This window comes from Pan paniscus, chromosome X (genome assembly GCF_029289425.2).
Source record: "Pan paniscus chromosome X, NHGRI_mPanPan1-v2.0_pri, whole genome shotgun sequence".
Classification (NCBI taxonomy): Eukaryota; Metazoa; Chordata; class Mammalia; order Primates; family Hominidae; genus Pan; species Pan paniscus.
This window is the reverse complement of record NC_073272.2, coordinates 57,019,325-57,040,709: the sequence shown is the minus strand read 5'-3', so window position 1 is coordinate 57,040,709 and position 21,385 is coordinate 57,019,325. Positions and strand designations below refer to the sequence as shown.

Sequence of the window (21,385 nt, the reverse complement as noted above, 5' to 3'; positions counted from 1 at the left end):
TCTCTTTTTAATTCACTCAGAGGAGCCATTCGGTCACCATGTGGCTAAACTGTATCCTCCTAGACAGGACATCTTTATTCTAATTCACACAAAGACCAGCCACCATGTATACCAAGAACTAGTAAGACAGATTAATACTGATGGTCACAAGTAATAATCACGTAGAAATAGGTCCAATAGGGTGTTGCAAGATTATTAACAACATGACTTAAAGAAAGGAACTACCAGCTGGGCACAGTGCCTCACACCTATAACTCCAGCACTTTGGAAGGCCAATGCAGGTTGATCACGAGGTCAAGAGATCGAGACCATCCCAACCAACACAGTGAAACCCCGTCTCTACTAAAAATACAAAATTAGCTGGGCGTGGTGGCACACACCTGCAGTCCCAGCTACTCGAGAGGCTGAGGCAGGAGAATCACTTGAACCTGAGAGGCGGAGGTTGCAGTGAGCGGAGATTGCACCACTGCACTCGAGCCTGGTGGCAGAGCAAGACTTTGTCTCAAAAAAAATAAAAAAGAAAAAAAAGAAAAGAACTACCTAAGAAAACTCAATCCCTTACCTTCTAAAAAATGAATCCTTTCAAAAGTCCTAATAATTATAACAAAATATTAATAAGGAATACATAAACCTTAGATTAGGTAAATATGGCAAGAAGACAGGACAGGATAATGGATACTACCAAACATGTATAAATTAAAGAATGCTTCATTTTTGTTAAAGACAAGTTGCAAAAACAAACAAAAAAACAAAAAACAAACAAACAAAACCAAACCTCTGTGTGACAGACAGGGAATTAGTACCATGAGATAATAAATTAAAAATTGTTATCAAAAGGACTTCAGCCAATACCTTATGGTTAAATCATTTTGAACTACCCAATCATGTCTTATGATCCCCTTGCCCCAAGAATCAATTTACTCGGTAACCTGTATTCTGTTACCTTGGCATGTCTGAAATGGTATTTCTCTTTTCCTCTCAGTTGGCTAAGATTATTGAAACCCTAGGAAAATATAAAAAGGAACAAAATTACTAAAATCCTGGGAAGATAAAATAAGTTAGTCCAAGGAAGAAAAATATGCAAGGCTGGAAATAAAGAGGAAATAAATTAAACCTGTGGTGTTCATATTTTAGAGTAACTTTAAATGTAAGTGCATGGATATATTTTTAATCATTGTATTTGTGTAGATTTCATATACCAGTCAAGCTGTTTGAAGTGTTTCAGAAAAGGCCACATCAAATTTGTAATTGCAGTTTAAAACTTTTAGGAAATTTAATTCATCAAATTGGTAACCAATGTTTAGATGGTCAATAAAAATTAGTTTTAAAATCTTTGTTTATAAGTTATTCGAATTTCATAAAATTGAGCAGTAGGCAAAGAACAAGTAGTAGTAAGTATTTATATCCATGTACAAAAGCCACTGGACACCCAAGAATCTATGAAAGGATTTATTATGTTAACACTATTTTCTTTAGCTTTTCTCTTTAGCAATCAGATTAACTTTTCGAGTTTCTGGAGAACTCTTCAGCATTCTCACACGCACCAAAAATGAAATAGTTCAATTCTGGAAATGTTATGTTTGAAGTAGCTGTGCATGTAGCAAACTAAAGTAGGCTATTGGAATAAGTGATTGCTAATAGACTCACCAACTTGTTTCTGCCACACCTTACTAAGCTTCTTCATCTGTAAAATGAAGATAATAAAAAGTCCTACCTCAATGAGTTATTGAGAATATCAAAAGAAATACTTTAATGTGTATCATTAATTTATGTATCGTGTATATCAAGGTCTAAGTTTAGTGTTTGACAATTATAGTGTTCCATAAATGTAAACTTTTATTATGTTATGTTATTCTAAGGGCAACACTGGTTCTTAAACTTGAATATATCACACAGAAATGATAGTGACAAACAAAGAGGATTGATTTTAATAACTATGCATGGAAAGCTTACTTGGGAGTCTTCAGATTGAATTTTAATCCTTTAGGAGCTGCGATTTGAACTAAAATCCTCAATCCAACAAAATTTGGAGTCTTACTTTATTCCAAGGCTTCGAGAGTTTTGAATTTGCGGGAGAAAATTACCTTTTTATTTGGAATACTTTTTATCAAGTGTTCTGAGATGCTTTAAAAGGCAATAACCCCTTGTTAATTGTCACTTACTGCTTGTTTTTCTTTCCAAGGGTTCAGCCTCAAGTGCCTGGAAAGGGGAAGGAGACTGTCTGCAAAAAAAAAGAAAACATAAAATCAGATAAAAACCTTGCGGAGATGGCTATATCCTGGGTCAAGTTTTGCACAGCTTAATGTAATGAATCTATTCTGCAATATGAATTAAATGGCATGTCAGGAACATACAGAATACAGAGAGTAGAGTCAGGATTTTAGGTCCAGTACACGTTTCACATAATCTCAGCTGCTTTTTGTTATTCTCAGGACAAGTCACACCAACATACATATATTAAACACATATTATGGCCAGGTCAATTTGGTACGCTGATTTAATACACTTTAGGAACCCTCTTCTTTTTGCTCCAAATATATAAGGAATAAAATTACACAGATAGATAGACCATAAAAAAATCAAGCTCAAAATATAAGGAAAAAAAGCATCTTACTAGACAAGAAAAAAGCAAAATAATGAGTGAAACTAAGCCATTGGATTGCTGGACTCTGGATTTTCAAGCAGGAATTGAAAGTTCAGAGTTTTATTTTTTAGTTTTTATTTTTTTTTATTGGTGGGGGAAGAAAGGAGACCAAAATTCAGTGGCATTCTAGCCCCATCCTAGGGACTACCTCTGCTTGTGAAAAGAAGCTAAAAAAGTATTGCTGCCAAACCCTGGCAAACTGTAGGTCTAGGAAAGAAGATCATCACTGATGAAACCTTGCAACCAGAATTTGGGCCAAGCCCACTAGCTATTGTAACTGATTCTACTGGATCTGTAGTATTCTCTGTAACATCATGAGACAGTAACTCAGAACTTTCATTCTGAAATGTGGTAGTGGATTGAAGCCTGGAGTGCTGAGAGAAAGCAACCAAAAAGCCTCTAGAAAGGGTTGAGGGAACACAGGCTAATGAATAAAGGTAGGCAAGAGGTGGAGAACCAAAACTATCCATTCAAATCAGGCAGAAAACCAAAATCCCAAAAATACATGAAGAAATTTAATGACAAGAAAAATTAGGTAATGAATTCACTCGAGAAAACAATAATGTTATACAGCCACCTGGATAATAAAATAAGTATGGTCAGTATAGTCAAAGCAACAAAGAGTGAATATAATAAAATATATGCAAGGAAAGCAATACAGATAGAAATAAAAAAGCAATTAAAAATGTTGAATACAAAATGTCACTGAAATTTAAAGAATGCAATAGATGAGACAAACTCAGTTGGACATGGTCAAAGAGTAAATTGGTTAATTGGAAGATAGAGTACTAAAGAACATCCAACATGCAGTAGTCATAAAAATATAAAAATAAGGGCCTTTGAGAAGATGGCCAAGTAGGAACAGCTCTGGTCCGCAGCTCCCAGAGAGACCAACAAGGAAGGCAGGTGATTTCTGCATTTCCAACTGAAGTACCATGTTCATCACATTGGGACTGGTTAGGAAGTGGGTGCAGCCCAAAGAGGGAGAGTGGAAGCAGGGTGGGGCATCGTCTCACCCAAGAAATGCAACGATCTGGGGACCTCCCTCCCCCAGCCAAGGGAAGCCGCAAGGGAATGTGCTATCCGACCCGGATACTACACTTTTCTCACAGTTTTTGCAATCTGCATATCAGGAGATTCCCTCATATGCCTACACCATCAGGGACCTAGGTTTCAAGCACAAAACTGAGCGGCTGTTTGGGCAGACACCAAACTAGAAGAAGGAGGATTTTTTTTGTTGTACCCCAGTGGCACCTGGAACCCCAGCAAGACAGAACCATTCACTCCCCTGGAAAGGGGTTTGAAGCCAGGGAGCCAACTGGTCTCACTCAGGGGGGTCCCACTTTTACAGAGCCAGCAAGCTAAGAACCACTGGCTTGAAATTCTCACTGCCATCACAGCAGTCTGAAGTCTACCTGGGATGATCCAGCTTAGTGAAAGGAGGAGCATCCGCCATTACTGAGGCTTGAGTAGGTGGTTTTCCCCTGACAGTGCTAAGGAAGCCAGGATGTTTGGACTGGGCAGAATTCACCACAGCCTGGCAAGGGGCTGTGGCCAGACTGCCTCTCTAGATTCCTCCTCACTAGGCAGGACATCTCTGAAAGAAAGGCAGTAGCCCAAGTCAGGGGCTTATAGAAAAAACTCCCATCTCCCTGGGATAGAGCACGTGAAGAAGGGACAGCTGTGGGCATAGCTTCAGCAGACTTAAGCTCCTGCCTGCCAGCTCTGATGAGAGCAGCTGATACTGACAAGGAGGATTCTCCCAGTGCAGTGCTCAAGCTCTGCTAAGGGACAGACTGCCTCCTCAAGTGGATCCCTGACCCCCCTGCCTCCTGATGGGGAGAGACCTCCCAAAACGGGTTGACAGACACCTCATACAGGAGAGCTCCGGCTGGCATCAGGGCAGTACCCTGCAGGGATGGAGCTTCCAGAGGAAGGAGCAGGCAGCAATCTTTGCTGCTTTGCAGCCACCACTGGTGATACCCAGGCAAAAAGGGTCTGGAGTGGACCTCCAACAAATTTCTTCTGTTAGAAGAAAAAGATACAGAAAACAACATCAACATAAAGAACCCCGAAACAAAAACCACATCCAAAGGTCATCAGCCTCAAAGATCAAAGGTAGATAAATCCATGAAGATGAGGAAAAACCAGCACAAAACGCTGAAAATTCCAAAAACCAGAATGCCTTTTCTCCTCCGAATGATTGCAACTCCTCTCCAGCAAGAGACCAAAACTGGATGGAGAATCAGTTTGATGAACTGACAGAGGTAGGCTTTGGAAGGTGGGTAATAACAAACTCTTCTGAGCTAAAAGAGCATGTTCTAATTCAATGCAAGGAAGCTAAGAACCTTCATAAAAGGTTACAGGAACTGCTAACTAGAATAACCAGTTTAGAGAGAAACATAAATGACCTGATGGAGCTGAAAAACACAGTACGAGAACTTCGTGAAGCATACACAAGTATCAATAGCCAAATCAATTGAGTGGAAGAAAGAATATCAAAGATTGAAGATTAACTTACTGAAATAAGGCATGAAGACAAGATTAGAAAAAAAAGAATGAAAAGGAATGAACAAAGCCTCCAGGAAATACGGGAATATGTGAAAAGACCAAACCTACAATAGATTGGTGTACCTGAAGTGACAGGGAGAATGGAACAAAGTTGGAAAACACACTTCAGGATATTATCCAAGAGAACTTCCCCTAACTGGCAAGACAGGCCAACATTCAAATTCAGGAAATACAGAGAACACCACTAACATACTTCTCAAGAAGATCAATTCCAAGACACATAGTCATCAGATTCACCAAGGTTGAAACAAAGGAAAAACTGTTCATGGCAGCCAGAGAGAAAGGTCAGGTTACCTACAAAGGCAAGCCAATCAGACTAACAGCAGATCTCTCTGCAGAAACTCTACAAGCTGGAACAGAGTGGGGGACGAATATTCAACATTCTTAAAGAAAAGAATTTTCAACCCAGAATTTCATATCCAGCTAAACTAAGCTTTATATGCAAAGGAGAAAAAATAATCCTTTCCAGACAAGCAAATACTGAGCGATTTTGTCACCACCAAGCCTGCCTTACAAGAGCTCCTGAAGGAAGCACTAAATATGGAAAGGAAAAACCAGTACCACCCACTGGATAAACACACCAAAATATAAAGACCAATGACATTATGAAGAACCTACATCAAATAATGTGTAAAATAACCAGTTAGTATCATAATGACAGGATCAAATTCACACATTACAATATTAATCTGAAATGTAAATGGGCTAAAGGTCCCAATTAAAAGATACAGACTGGCAAATAGGATACAGAGTCAACACCCATCGGTGTGCTGTATTCAGGAGACCAATCTCACGTGCAAAGACACAAGTAGGCTCGAAATAAAGGGATGGAGGAAGATTTATCAAGCAAATGTAAAGCAAAAGAAAGCAGGGGTTGCAATTGTAGTCTCTGATAAAACAGACTTTAAACCAACAAACATCAAAAAAGACAAAGAAGGGCATTATATAATGGTAAAAGGATCAATACAACAAGAGGAGCTAACTAACCTAAATGTATATGCACCCAATACAGGAGCACCCAGATTCATAAAGAAAGTTCTTTGAGTCCTACAAAGAAACTCCCACACAATAATAGTCGGAGACTTTAACACCCCACTGTCAGTATTAGACAGATCAATGAGAGAAAATTTACAAGGATATACAGGACTTGAACTCGGCTCTGAAACAAGCAACACTAACAGACATCTACTGAACTCTCCACCTCAAATCGACAGAATATACATTCTTCTCAGCACCACATAGCACTTATTCTAAAATTGATCACATAATTTGAAGTAAAACACTCCTCACCAAATGCAAAAGAATGGAAATCATATCGATCAGTCTCTCAGACTGCAGTGGAATCAATTTAGAACTCAGGATTAAGAAACTCCCTCAAAACTGCACAACTACATGGAAAACGAACAACTTGCTCCTGAATGACTACTGGGTAAATAATGAAACTGAGGCAGAAATAAAGAAGTTCTTTAAACCAATGAGAACAAAGAGAAAAAGTACCAGAATCTCTGGGGCACAGCTAAAGCAGTGTTAAGTGGGAAATTTATAGCACCAAATGCCTACATCAGAAAGCTGGAAATATATGAAATAGACATCTGAACATCAAAATTAAAAGAAATAGGAAAGCAAGAGCAAACAAATTCAAAAGCTAGCAGAAGACAAGAAATAACTAAGATCACAGCAGAACTGAAGGAGATAGAGACACGAAAAACCCTTCAAAAAAAAAAAATGAATCCAGAAGCTGGTTTTTTGAAAAGGTTAACAAAACAGACTGCTAGCTAGACCAATAAAGAAGAAAAGAGAGAAGAATCAAATAGACACAATAAAAAATGATAAAGGAGATATCACCACCAATCCCACAGAAATACGAACTACCATCAGAGAATGCTATAAACACATCTATGCAAATAAACTAGAAAATCTAGAAGAAATGGATAAATTCCTGGACACATACATCCTTCCAAAACTAAACCAGGAAGAAGTTGAATCCTTGAATAGATCAATAACAAGTTCTGAAATTGATGCAGTAATTAATAGCCTACCAATAAAAAAAAGCCCAGGACAAGACCAATTCACAGCCGAATTCTACCAGAGGTATAAAGAGGGGCTTGTACCATTCCTTCTAAAACTATTCCAAACAATGGAAAAAAAGGGACTCCTCCCTAACTCATTTTATGAGGCCAGTATCATCTTGATATGAAAACCTGGCAGAGACACAACAAAACAAGAAAATTTCAGGCCAATATCCCTGATGAACACCGATGTGAAAATCCTCAGTAAAATACTGGCAAAATGAATCCACCAGCACATCAAAAAGCTTATCCACCACAGTCAATCGGCTTCATTCCTGTGATGCAAGGCTGGTTCAACATATGCAAATCAATAAATGTAATCCATCACATAGACAGAAACAATGACAAAAACCACATGATTATCTCAATAGATGCAGAAAAGGCCTTCAATAAAATTCAAAACCCCTTCATGCTAAAAACTCTCAATAAACTAGAGATTAATGGAAAATATCTCAAAATAATAAAAGCTGTTTGTTGGAAACCCACAGCCCATATCATACTGAATGGGCAAAAACTGGAAGCATTCCCTTTGAAAACCGGCACAAGACAAGGACGCCCTTTCTCACCACTCCTATTCAACATAGTATTGAAAGTTCTGGCCAGGGAAATCAGGTAAGAGAAAGAAATAAATGGTATTCAAATAGGAAGAGAGGAAGTCAAATTGTCTTTGTTTGCAGATGACATGATTTTATATTTAGAATGCCCCATAATCTCAGCCCAAAAACTGCTTAAGCTGATAAGCAACTTCAGCAAAGTCTCAGGATACAAAATCAGTGTGCAAAAATCACAAGGATTCCTATACACCAACATTAGATAAACAGAGAGACAAATCATGAGTGAACGCCCATTCACAATTGCTACAAAGAGAATGAAATACCTAGGAATACAACTTACAAGGTACGTGAAAGACCTCTTCAAGGAGAACTACAAACCACTGCTCAAGAAAATAAGAGAGAAGCAAATGAAAAAGACTTCCATGCTCATGGATAGGAAGAATCAATATCATGAAAATGGCCATACTGCCCAAAGTAATTTATAGATTCAATGCTATTCCCATTCCCATAAAGCTACCAATGACTTTCTTCACAGAACTAGAAAAACCTACTTTAAATTTAATATGGAACCAAAAAAGAGCCCGTATAGCCAAGATAATCCTAAGCAAAAAGAAAAGCTGGAGGCATCACGCCACCTGTCTTCAAACTATACCATGAGGCTACAGAACCAAAACAGCATGGTACTGGTACCAAAACAGATATGTAGACCAATGGAACAGAATAGAGGCCTCAGAAATAACACCACACATTTACAACCATCTGGTCTTCGACAAACCTGATGAAAACAAGCAATGGGGAAAGATTTCCTATTTAATAAACGGTGCTGGGAAAACGGGCTAGCCATATGCAGAAAACAGAAACTGGACCCCTTCCTTACACCTTATACAGAAATTAACTCAAGATGGATTAAAGGCTTAAAGGTAAAACCTAAAACCATAAAAACCCTAGAAGAAAACCTAGACAATACCATTCAGGACATAGGCATGGGCAAGGACTTCATGACTAAAACACCAAAAGCAATTGCAAAAAAGCCAAAATTGACAAATGGGATTTAAACTAAACTAAAGAGCTTCTGCAAAGCAAACTAAACTATCATCAGAGTGAATAGGCAACGTACAGAATGGGAGAAAATTTTTGCAATCTACTCATCTGACAAAGGTCTAGTATCCAGACTCTAGAGGCATCTTAAACAAATTTACAACAGAAAAACAACCCCATCAAAAAGTGGGTGAAGGATATGAACAGACACTTCTCAAAAGAAGACATTTATGTGGCCAACAAACTTATGAAAAAATGCTCATGATCACTGGTCATTAAAGAAATGCAAATCAAAATCAGAATGAGATACCATCTCACGCCAGTTAGAATGGTGATCGTTAAAAAGTCAGGAAACAACAGATGTTGGCAAGGCTGTGGAGAAATAGGAACGCTTTTACACTGTTGGTCGGAATGTAAATTAGTTCAACTACTGTGGAAGACAGTGTGGCAATTCCTCGAGGATCTAGAACCACAGATACCATTTGACCCAAGAATGCCACTACTGGGTATATACCCAAAGGATTACAAATCATTCTACTATAAAGACACAGGCACACATATGTTTATTGCACCACTATTTACAATAGCAAAGACTTGGATCCAACCCGAATGCCCATCAATGATAGACTGGATAAAGAAAATGTGAAATATATACACCATGGAATCCTATACAGCCATAAAAAAAGAATGAGTTCATGTCCTTTGCATGGACATGGTTCAAGCTGGAAACCATCATTCTCAGCAAACTAACACAGGAACAGAAAACCACACCACAAGTTCTCACTGATAAGTGGAAGTTGAACAATGAGAACAAATGGACACAGGAAGGGGAACATCACACACTGGGGCCTGTTGTGGGGTGGGGGTCAAGGAGAGGGACAGCATTAAAGCAAATATTTAATGCATGCGGGGCTTAAAACCTATATGACGGGTTGACAGGTGCAGCAAACCACTATGGCACATGTATACCTGTGTAACAAACCTGCACATTCTGCACATATATCCCAGAACTTAAAGTAAAATAAAAAATATATATGTATATATAAATACAAAAGAATAGTGAAGAGAAATTGAAGGTATACTGAGAAACTCCAACATTTATCTAATAAAAGTTTCAAAAGAATATATAGAGAATTATAAAGGATTAATAATGAGGAGAAATCGCTAATGACTTTCCAGATTTGAAGAAAGACATGAGTTCTCAAATTAAAAAGTCCACTGAACAGGGTAAATACAAGTCAACACACTCCAAGACACACTGAATAAAACCTTATAATATCAAGAATAAAGCGTCAGGGAAGGTGGGTGCTCGATACAATGGCAGTGGTGCTGAGTTGGGTACTGCTTGAGGTGTGCCAGCTTTCATAATCTCCAAGAAGCCACAGGTATTTTCTGTCTTTGATATCTTTCTTATCTAAAATAATTTTCCCTCATTATTTCCAAGATTATTTCAAGTGCAATATGCCATAGAGATGCTCAAGCTTTGTTTTATAACCATTAGTATACAGACTTCAGATGTATCTTATCTGTGTGCCTAGCTATAGAAAAGAGAATTATAGCTATTGCCCCACAGCAGTGAGAAAATTGTAGATATTGTCAGGAGTAGGCTATTGCTGATAAGACTTTAACTGATAAAGCTACTGTGCAGACACAGAACTGCTGGCTCATCTGCAATAAAACAATAACACTAGAAATTTTTTAAAATTCAAACCTAGCTGTGCAATTTAGAGAAGATGAAGGTATAGATGCCATGCTTCATTCCTTTGAAATAATCGCCAAATGCTTCATATGAACTCTTCTGGGACCTTTGGTACAACGTGATGTTTGAGCAATTGGCTCTGCCTCAGAGGATGCTGAGAGCTTTTTGCAAGAAGTTTGCCATAAATTGCTGAAGCCCTACAGCATTAAAAATTAGAAATAATTCAAATACATTAAAATGCATAGAATGTACATATTCAATTTCATCAACTTCGACAATTATTTATACCCATGTAACTACCATCCAGCATGAGAAGTGGAACATTTCTTTCACCCCAGAGGATTTTCTCATCCCCTTTCCAAACTTCACTCACCCTTGTAACTACTTTCTTTTGTCTATCATCACAGATTAGTTGTGCTTGTGTTTGCACTTTATGTAAAAAGAATTATATGACATTAATAATAAATCATAATAAAGCAACAATCTTAAGCGCCACTAGAGGGGAAAAAGCTTTATTCTAAAGGAAGATCAACTAGACTGAGGGCAAAAAACAATGGATACTAGAAATACTTATAAACGTTGAAGTAAAATAACTGTCACTCATAAGTTTGTACTCAATTATTCAAGTGTGAAAGCAAAATAAAGACATTTTCCGTCATTAGAGTTAACCAAAGATCATCACTACACTCACAGGTAAACAATGTTTTTTAATATGAGCAGTGAAGCCAGAGGGAAAATATAGGGGAAAGAGAAACAACAATGAAGAAAGAAACTAACAGACTATGTTTATTATGACTATAAAATTATAACTGATTTTTTGTGTGTTTAAAAGGGTAAAGAAAAACAAAACTGTGTCCAAAAATAATAAGTAGGGGTTCAATGGGTAGTTCCAGAATACTAAGGCTTTTGCAATAGTTAAAAGGATAGGAAATATTGAGTAACCAAAGATTTTGTTAGAAAAATTAATTGTGTGTACATCTAAAAAATCTAAAGACAAACACAGTAAGAACATAATCTGCAGCATCCAAAGCACCAGAGGAAATGAGGGACAAAGAAGCCAAGAAAAGTGATGTTAAACTGAAAACCTGGCCAGGCGCAGTGGCTCACGCCTGTAATCCTCCCACTTTGGGAGGCCAAGGCAGGCGGATCACTTGAGCCAGGAGTTCAAGACTAACCTGGACAACATGGCGAGACTCCAGCTCTACCAGAAATACAAAACTTAGCCAGGTGTGGTGGCATGTGCCTGTAGTCTCAGCTACTTGCCAGGCAGAGGTGGGAAAATCGCTTGTGCCCCAAAAGGTCAAGGCTGCAGTGAGCCATGATTGCGCCATTGCATTCCAGCCTGAGCGACAGAGCAAGACCTTGTCTTGAAAAAAAAAAAACGAACAAACTGAAAACCCCCCAAAATAGTAAAAATGAGTCAAAATCTATTCATAAACATAATAATGAAAAAAGTTAACTTCATCTAATAAAGACAAGATAACCAGAATCATTTTTAAATAATCGAGCTATATAGTATTTCTAAGAGCTACATCTAAAAGAAAAAACATCAAGAAATTAAATATTGGAGAAAATATAATTAAAGGCAAAAAGCATCAATAGAGGGACACTCCAAAATAATAAAAGAAACAGTGCATCATGGACTTGGATGCATGTCTCCAGGTAGCAACAAAACAGATAAAACAAAAACTGACAGAATTACGAGTTGACATTTATGAATCTACAAAAAAGACATAATTACACTCTCCTCTATTATATTAGAAACAGAGAAAAAATAAGAAGAATGGGAATCCTTTTCAAATTGATCCTCAATATTATAGGGGAGAACAAAAGCCCTAGAATACCCTAAAGCATATTAAAGAAAATACAGTGGAGCAATATTTCCTACCAAACACCAAGTCTTATTATAAAGCTACAGTAAATTAAGACCGTTATTATAAAGGGAAAACAAAAGGCCCAAAGGAAAAATAGAGTCAAGAAACAAACCCATACAAATTAAAAAGTCCCAATAAATAAACCCCAATAAAATTAAAGATTAACCTATATATAAAAACCTGCACCCAAGAAATAATCTCATTTTTTTCAAGAATTTGCAAAATTTACCATGTCTTAAAAATTTCAAATAATCTGTAACATATTCACTTTCTTTGATCACAATGCAATTAACTATGAAATATAGTAAAAATAAGAAAAAATGCTTACAAATTTCTAAAACTTTTTTTTTTTTTTTTTTTTTTTTGAGATGGAGTTTCGCTCTTGTCGCCCAGGCTGGAGTGCAGTGACGCAATCTCGGCTCACCACAACCTCCGCTTCCCAGGTTCAAGCGATTCTCCTGCCTCAGCCTCCCGAGCAGCTGGGATTACAAGCGCCTGCCACCACGCCCAGCTAATTTCTTGTATTTTTAGTAGAGACGGAGTTTCCCCATGTTGGGCAGGCTGGTCTCTAACTCCTGCCCTCAGTTGATCCGCCCATCTCAGCCTCCCAATCAAAAACCATTCTTTAAAATCTCATTTGTTAAAGAAGAGTTCAAAATGAAAATTACAAGATATTCAAACCTAAACAGCAATGAACAGACTATATTCTGAAACTTGTGAGATGCAGTAAAATGACATTTAGAAAGGTATTTATAGCTACAAATGAACAATTGTAATCAAAAATAAAACACATTACAAATGATGTCTTTCACCAAAAATATTAAAAACCCAACAAACTTAACAAACCTTCATAAAAGACATAAAATATGGTCTTAATAAATGAATAGATATACCATGCTAATATAATGAAATTCTCAGTTTCATAAAGATATCAACATTCTGCATTTTACTTTAAAAATGGAATAGCATTCCAATCAAAATTCCAGAAAGAGTGTTAAAACAACTTTTCAAGTTGATCCTCAATATTACAGAGGGGAACAAAAGCCCTAGAATATCTAAGACATATTACAGAAAATACAATTAGGAGATTTGTTCTACTAGGCACCTATACTTATTATAAAGCTATAGTAAATTAAAACTCTGTTATTAACAAAGGGAAGGCCCAAAGAGACAAAGGAGTCCAGAAACAAACCGCATCATCTGTACTCTCTATCCCTCTTTTTCTCCTTAGCACTTATTCCCTAAAATGATACACTATTCTATTATTTAATGGTCTTGTTCAACAGACTGTAAGGTCAATAAAGACTGAAATTTTTGGTCGGGCACGGTGGCTCACGCCTGTAATCCCAGCACTCTGGAAGGCAGAGACGGGCAGATCACTTGAGGTCAGGAGTTCCAGACCAGCCTGGCCAACATAGTGAAACCCCGTCTCTATTAAAAACACAAAAATTAGCCAGGCGTGGTGGCGAGCACCTGTAATCCCAGCTATTTGGGAGGCTGAGGCATGAGAATTGCTTGAACCCAGGAGGTGGAGTTTGCAGTGAGCCGAGATGCCGAGATCACGCCACTGCACTCTAGCCTGGGTGACAGAGAGAGACACCACCTCAAAAAAAAAAAAAAAAATAGCCTGGGTGACAGAGAGAGACACCATCTCAAAAAAAAAAAAAAAGACTGAGATTTTTGCCTATATTTGTTCATTTGTTTTGATGAAGTATTCCCAGTGCCCAGAAGAATCCCTGGCTCAATAAATATTTATTGAATGAATAAGACCTAAATGTGAAAATCAAAACTGATATTTGTAATTTTAATTAATTAATTAATTAATTTTTTGAGACCAGGTCTCACTCTGTCACCCAGGCTGGAGTGGTGATCTAGACTCATTGCAGCCCCTGCCTCCCAGGCTCAAGCAATCCTCCCACCTCAGCCTCCCGAGTAGCTGGGACCACAGGTGTGTGCCACCACACCTGGCTAATTTTTGTAATTTTTGTGGAGATAGGCTTTCGCCATGTTGCTCAGGCTGGTCTCGAACTGCTGAGCTCAAATTGATCTGCCTGCCTCAGCCTCCCAAAGTGCTGGGATTGCAGGCGTGGGCCACCATGCCCAGCCTAAAACTGGTATTCTTTAGAATACAGGCGAATAAATACGATTGTGTCCTTGGAGTAGAGAAGAATTTCTTAGAAATATTAAAAAAATGGATTACATAAAACTTAAAACTCATGGACACACATACAGACAGAAGTAACAAACAAAGGGTAAAAACAAGCCACTACAGACTGCAGGAAGATTTATGAGACACATAAAACAAGAACACAAGAGGAATTCCAGTGTATCAACAAGAAAAGAACAAATAACACAGTAGAATAGGCAAAGGATATGAAAAGGCTAGTTCACAGAAGAAAAACCCCAAATGGCCAAGAAAACACAAAAGATGCTCAACCTCAATAGTAATCAGAAAAATGCAAATTAAAACAAAATAAGGTTATGTTACACACCATCAGATTAGAAATAGCTAGTAAATTAAAAGATACTTAAAACTTACAACCTGGGGATTCTATTTTTAGGTTATATTCTAGAGAAATTCTTTCACATGTGCACACTGAGAAATATAGCAGAAAAACAGCACTGTTTGAAATGGCAAAACAAATGAAAAATAGCTAACAGCCTAATGTCCATAGCAAATATAAGGATATGCAATAGACTAATATTAGCATGTAAACCAAGCTACACATTTCAATATGAATTAATTTCAAAAAGAAAATTTTGAATGAAAAAAGCAAATGAATATATACCATATGCCATCATTTAAATGAAACTTTAAAGGCTGCAAAACAATACTATTTTAATTATTTAAAAATAAATAGGGAAAGTGTAAAACCATGCCAAGGGAGAAAAGAGAATAGGATTAGGGAGGAGTTCACAGGGAGTTTCAATTGAGGCTGTAATGTGGAAAAATACATCAATTATGAGATACCAATTCGCATCCATCATTTTGGCAAAACACACACACACACACACACACACACACACACACACAAAAGCATGCAAACAATAACATCGAGCTTTGACAAGAATGGAAGGAAATACTCTCATCCACTAGTTGCAAGAGTGTAAACTGGTACAACCATGTTAAAGGCAGTTTGTCAGTGTTTATTACAAGTTATAATTTGAGTACCTTAAGTTTCTGACGTTTTTACTTCCAGGCATGTATTCTAGAAAACACTTGTAACTATGATTAAGGAAACAGGAGAGGGTGCGCCCCACACTACTGCTTGAAATGCTGAAAATAGTTAAAATATCCATCAATGTGGATGGTAACAGGGGACTTAAATAGCATAAAAACTATACTAAGGAGCACTATGTAGCTTTAAAAATAATAATAATAATAAAAATGCCGGGCGTGGCGGCTCATGCCTGTAATCCCAGCACTTTTGGAGGCCGAGGCACTTTGGGCGGATCACCTGTGGTCAGAAGTTCGAGACCAGCCTGGCCAACATGGTGAAACCACGCCTCTACTAAAAATACAAAAATCAGCCAGGCATGGTGGCGTGCGCCTGTAATCCCAGCTACTCGGGAGGTCGAGGCAAGAGAATTTCTTGAACCCGGGAGGCGTAGGTTGCAGTGAGCCAAGATTGTGCCATTGCACTCCAGCCTGGGCGACAAGAGCAAAACTCCATCTCAAAAAAAAAAAATCTTTTGTAGGAAGACTGAGCGCAGTTCAGGAGAACTGTTTGGTGAAAAAAATCAAGTTGTAGGTTATCGGAATCTACCAGAGGAATTACTTGTATTGAGGAGAGGATTCAGGCATAGGTGGTGATTACCAAAAGCCTACCTGTAGTGATGATAAGGACCCTGATGTTGCAGAATTGACCAGAAGACTGCCTCAAGAGAAGAGAAATACCCTATTATGGCGACACATGCGACCATCCGCCATCGCAAAAGAGTACCACGCTCACAGGGCGCAGCTCTCCACAGGCCTTCCTGTATTACATAGTAACTTATGTGAGTGAACTGACCTATGAAAAAGAGACATTATGATGCTGGGTGGAGCCAACTGGAAGCCTGCCAATAGAAATGCGAGGTACTCTACAGTGGGTGGTTCACCCATATGTCGGCTTGTACGATAGAGGACCCTTATGTGGGAAGGGCTGTCCAGTGGACTGCCTATAAATAGAAAATACATAATTGCCATGGGCAGGCCTACTAAGATGCCTCCCAATATGAGAATACCACTCTGGTGTTGGTAAGATTGAGCATAGAACTGCCCGTGTGCTTAATGGAAGGACCTGGTGTGTACTCAGACGAATAAAGAACTCCTTGCAGAGAAAGATCCTGTAGTATAGGCAGGGATTCACCAACAGAAATGAGAACAACTTTTACGTGGGTGGAACTGCCTAGAGGCCTGCTTCTACGGAAAAGAAATACCCTGGGTTGAGAGGGAATGAACAGAAGCCTTTGAATAAAGAATAGAAGAACCTTGGTTATAGATGGGGTTAACTAGAAGCCTGCCAATCATAAGAAGGACTTGACGGGGATGGGGCTGTCCAAAGACTTGCCTGTAATGATGGTGGTGAAGACATTTATCTGGTTGGAGCTGGCAGAGGGGTTTGACTGTGTTAATAAAAAGGACTCTGAATTGGTTGCAGTATCAGAGACCTGTTTGTAACAAATTAGGAAAACCCCTGTATGGCGAGATAAAATAGAAGCCCGACTATAGTAATAAAGAGGATCGAAAATGGGCAAGGGTGGCTGGGCGCGGTGGCTCACGCCTGGATTCCCAGCACTTTGGGAGGCCTAGGTGGGTGGATCACCTGAGGTCAGGAGTTCGAGAACAGCCTGGCCAACATGGCGAAACCCCGTCTCTACTAAAAATACGAAAAAATTAGCCAGATGTGGTGGTGCACGCCTGTAGTCCCAGCTACTCGGGAGGCTGAGGCACCAGAATCACTTGAACCGGGAGGCAGAGGTTGCGGTGAGCCAAGATTGTGCAACTTCGCTCCAGCCTGGGTGACAGAGCGAGATTCTATCTCGAGAAAAAAAAAATCCAGATGATAATCATTTCTGTTGAAATTTCAAGGAAGACATAAGGACTAACTTAACATCAACAAATTAACAAGATGTGCCACTTCCTGTAGGCATAATGATGGAGAAACATAATTTCTGTAGAAACGCTTATGTAAGTACTGTCCTGATGAATATTGGGAGCACCTCAGAGTTTGTATAGATGAGAACTGATTTGGAGAGTGAGGGTACTATTCTTAGTAGGGCACTGTTACCCTTGGTTGACATACTGACCATGACAGCCCCCTTTCTCCTACAGAGCTCCCCTCAGCCCAAGACCATGCAGTACTTTTTAATGAAGACTTATTCCTTACAGAATTGATTCCCTTACTATACTTTTCAGTTCTAGAATTCCCAGATTTTATTTGACTTTCAAAGAAGTGACTCATCAAGACAATTTTGGAATTGAGATAGGCCTCCACCATCCATTCACCTCAAATGATGGGTGCTCAGAAAAAAAGAGTGTTGTTCACATCCTGAAGGAATAACTTTGCTCTGGCAATGAAGCCACCTACATTCCTATTGTGACTACTGTTTACACTCAGTCACTGCTATGTCATCCTCCCCTTACAGCAGGGGAGTGCACCTACACTCCAGCAAAGAGAGTTCTGGTCTTTATCTAACTGTAGTCCCATACTCAGATAGTTATTTCCTCACTATCTTTGGGCTTGTACATGAAGGAGATGCTCAACAGCAGCATCAGAAGCTCACCATTAGATGGCCAAATACATAAAGAAATGACCAAGGCTACAAATCATCCTACAACAGGGCATGACATTCAGCTGAGGAAGTGGGGTTTGAGGTAGAGATGGGGGAGGGGCAGTGCTCTTATTCCAAAATGTCTAGTATTCCTGATACAACCAAAAGTTAGGAACCATTTCTGGACGTATCCTGGAAAAAAATAAATAAACTTGTTTGTGAAGTGTTGACCTTTATTGGGCCGGAGATGCCTTGTAATTTGTTGAGCATTCTCTAAACAGTCTTTTAGTCTATTGGTGAAATTACACAATGGTCAAATTGATAGAAATTAAATGATTTGAGCCATTATTTATGAGTTTGATACAATTAAGAATTAGTAGAGAAAATCATGTAAAATTTTGTGAGTAGTTTGGGCTGCTTTTCACAATTTGGAGACAGTTTTGGTTTTGTGCTTTATTTGGTAATTTTATTTCTAGTCTATTGTAAACCAATTACTCCCATTCTTACATTTCATGATGTATATATTAATTTCTTAATTAAACATAATTTGAAAATGAATTTTATCAACCGCCAAGTTATTATTATACTTCATAACTCATGCATTTTATGTTGATGGGTAAACTACTGTTTCTCCTTTTTGGGGCAATGTTATGCTAAATTTTTAATATTTTACACAGACACTACATCATTCTCCCCTTTTAGAATTTACTCAGACCTTGAAGGAAAGTTTTTAGACTTGTTTCACCCGATGTTCTCCCAAGAATCAGCCTCTGGGTTCCCTCTTCCCTTTGGGCGTGTACATAGAATTATGTGGTAAACAGACAATTAATAGCAGTCAACAGTCCCAGGAAATCAAATGCTCAAGCTCACTAGCATCAAACAACAGTAGATGCCAACTATGTCAGGGGACAGATAGGATGCACTGAACCCAGAGCACTTTACACTGCACATTGAGTTGTCAGTGGATAGCCCTTGCATGGGCTAGGGCTCTATCTTTTTGGGGGAGAAACGTCTGGTCTGGCATGGTTTAAGAAGGCTTCTCTGCATAAGCTTTAAATGAGAGAGTGGCAGTCTTTTAAATGGACTGTATCATTTAGTCAATTAGAAAAGTAGAATTTAAAAAATTGTGATTTTTATGAAATTTTAAAGAAAATTTTATAAAGCTTTTCCACTATATTTCACTAAGGGTTTTTATAGTTTTAGCTCTTATGCATAAGCTTTTGATCCATTTCAGTTAATTTTTGTATATGGTGTTAGGTAAAGGTCCAACTTCATGTTTTTACAAGTAGATATCTAGCTTTCACAGCACCTTTTGTTGAAAAGTTTGCGTTTACCCCACTTAATGATCTTGACACTCTCGTTGAAAATCATTTGACCATATATGCAAAGGTTTATTTATTAGCACTCTATTATATTTCACTGGTTAATATGTCTCCACCCTCTTTTTTATTAAACTACTTTATTGAGGCATGATTAACATACAAAATGCTATATATATTTGATATATACGACTTCATGAGTTTGGAGATAAGTATACAATCATGAAACCATCACCAAAATCTATGCCATAAACGTATTCATCGCTTCTCAAAATTTCCTTCTCCTCTTTGTTATTTTGTCTGTATGCGTATGAAAAGAAAACATGAAATCTACCATTTAAGGAGTTTTAAACAATAAAATATGGTATTTTTAACTATAGGCATAGTGAGGAAGAGATCTTTAGGGCTTACTCATCTTGCATAACTGAGACTTTGTACCCTTTAATTAATATCTCCCATTTCCTTCTCTTCCTACCTGCTGGCAACCACCATTTTACACTCTGCTTCTATGAGTTTGACTATTTTAGATTTCTCATCAAAATGATATCATATGGTATTTGTCCATCCGTGTTTGACTTATTTCACTTAGCATAATGTCCTCTAGGTTCATCCATGTTGTCACAAATGGCAGGATTTCCTTCTCTTTAAAGGCCTAATAATATTCTAATGTATGTTTAGACAATATTTTCTCTTTCCCCCACCCATATTAACAAATAAAAATTGTATATATTTATGGTGTAGAACATGATGTTTTGATATACGTTGTGAAATGATTACCATAATCAAGCTAATTAACATATTTTTCATCACACATAGTTCTCTTGTGAGAAGAATATTTGAGATCTACTGTCTCAACAAAATTGAATATACAACAGGGTATTATTGATCATTGTCATCATGATTTACATTAGAAATGCAGAATTTATTCATCCTGCTTAACTGAAACTTTGTACCCTTTGACCAACATCTCCCCACTTCATTTCCAGCCCCTGGCAACCACCATTTTACTCTTTGCTTCTGTGAGTTTAACATTTTTAGATTCCACATATAAGTAAGATCATAAAGCTTTTGTCTTTCTGTACTTCAATTATTTCACTTAGCATAAAGTTCTCCCGGTTCATCCATGTTGTTGCAAATGGCAGAATTTCTTACTTTTAAGGTTAATAATATTTTATTTTATAGAAAATGTATATATATATACATATATATATATATATAGTCATGCATTGAGAACGATGGTGATACATTCTGAGAAATGTGTCGTTAGATGATTTTGTCATTGTGCAGACAGCATAGAGTGTTCTTACACAAACCTAGATGGTATAGCCTATTACACGTCTAGGCTTTATGTTATAGCTTATTGCTCCTAGGCTACAAAGCTGTACAGTGCACTACTGTACTGAATATTATAGGCAATTGTAACACAATGATAAGTATTTGTGTATCTAAACATGGAAAAGGCGCAGTTAAAATACAGTATTATAATCCTATGGGACCACCACCACATATATGGTCTATCATTAACTGAAACATCATTACGTGGCACATGATTGCATATAATCACATTTTCTTTATATATTTATCCATCAGCAAACACTTAGGTTGATTCATAGCTTGGCTATTGTGAATAATGCTGCAATTAACATGGGATGCAGATATTGCTTTAAGATATTGATTTCATTTACTTTGGATATATACTCAGAAGTAGCATTGCTGGATTATATGGTAGTTCTATTTTAAATTTTTAGAGAAACCTCCATGCTGTTTTCAATAATGGCTGCACCAATTTACATCACTATCGACAGTATTCTTGAAAACACGTATCTTTCCTTTTTTTGATAATAGCTATTGTAACACGTA

At 37.8% G+C, this 21,385-nt stretch overlaps 1 protein-coding gene across 4 annotated transcripts in view; it reads right to left on the bottom strand.

The window, feature by feature from the left end:
- The window catches only part of FOXR2 (forkhead box R2), a 135,022-nt gene that overhangs the window by 37,820 nt on the left and 75,817 nt on the right, over window positions 1-21,385 (bottom strand). For 2 of the 4 annotated variants that reach the window (XM_055106430.2, XM_055106432.2), the window contains exons 3-4: window positions 2,163-2,221; window positions 944-1,003 (exon numbers count right to left, since the gene is read on the bottom strand). The gene's annotated coding sequence lies outside the window, so the exon portion shown is untranslated. Of the gene's footprint in view, window positions 1-943; window positions 1,004-1,647; window positions 1,685-2,162; window positions 2,473-21,385 lie in introns of those variants that run through there. The other 2 variants (XM_055106434.2, XM_055106431.2) reach the window with 2 other exon arrangements.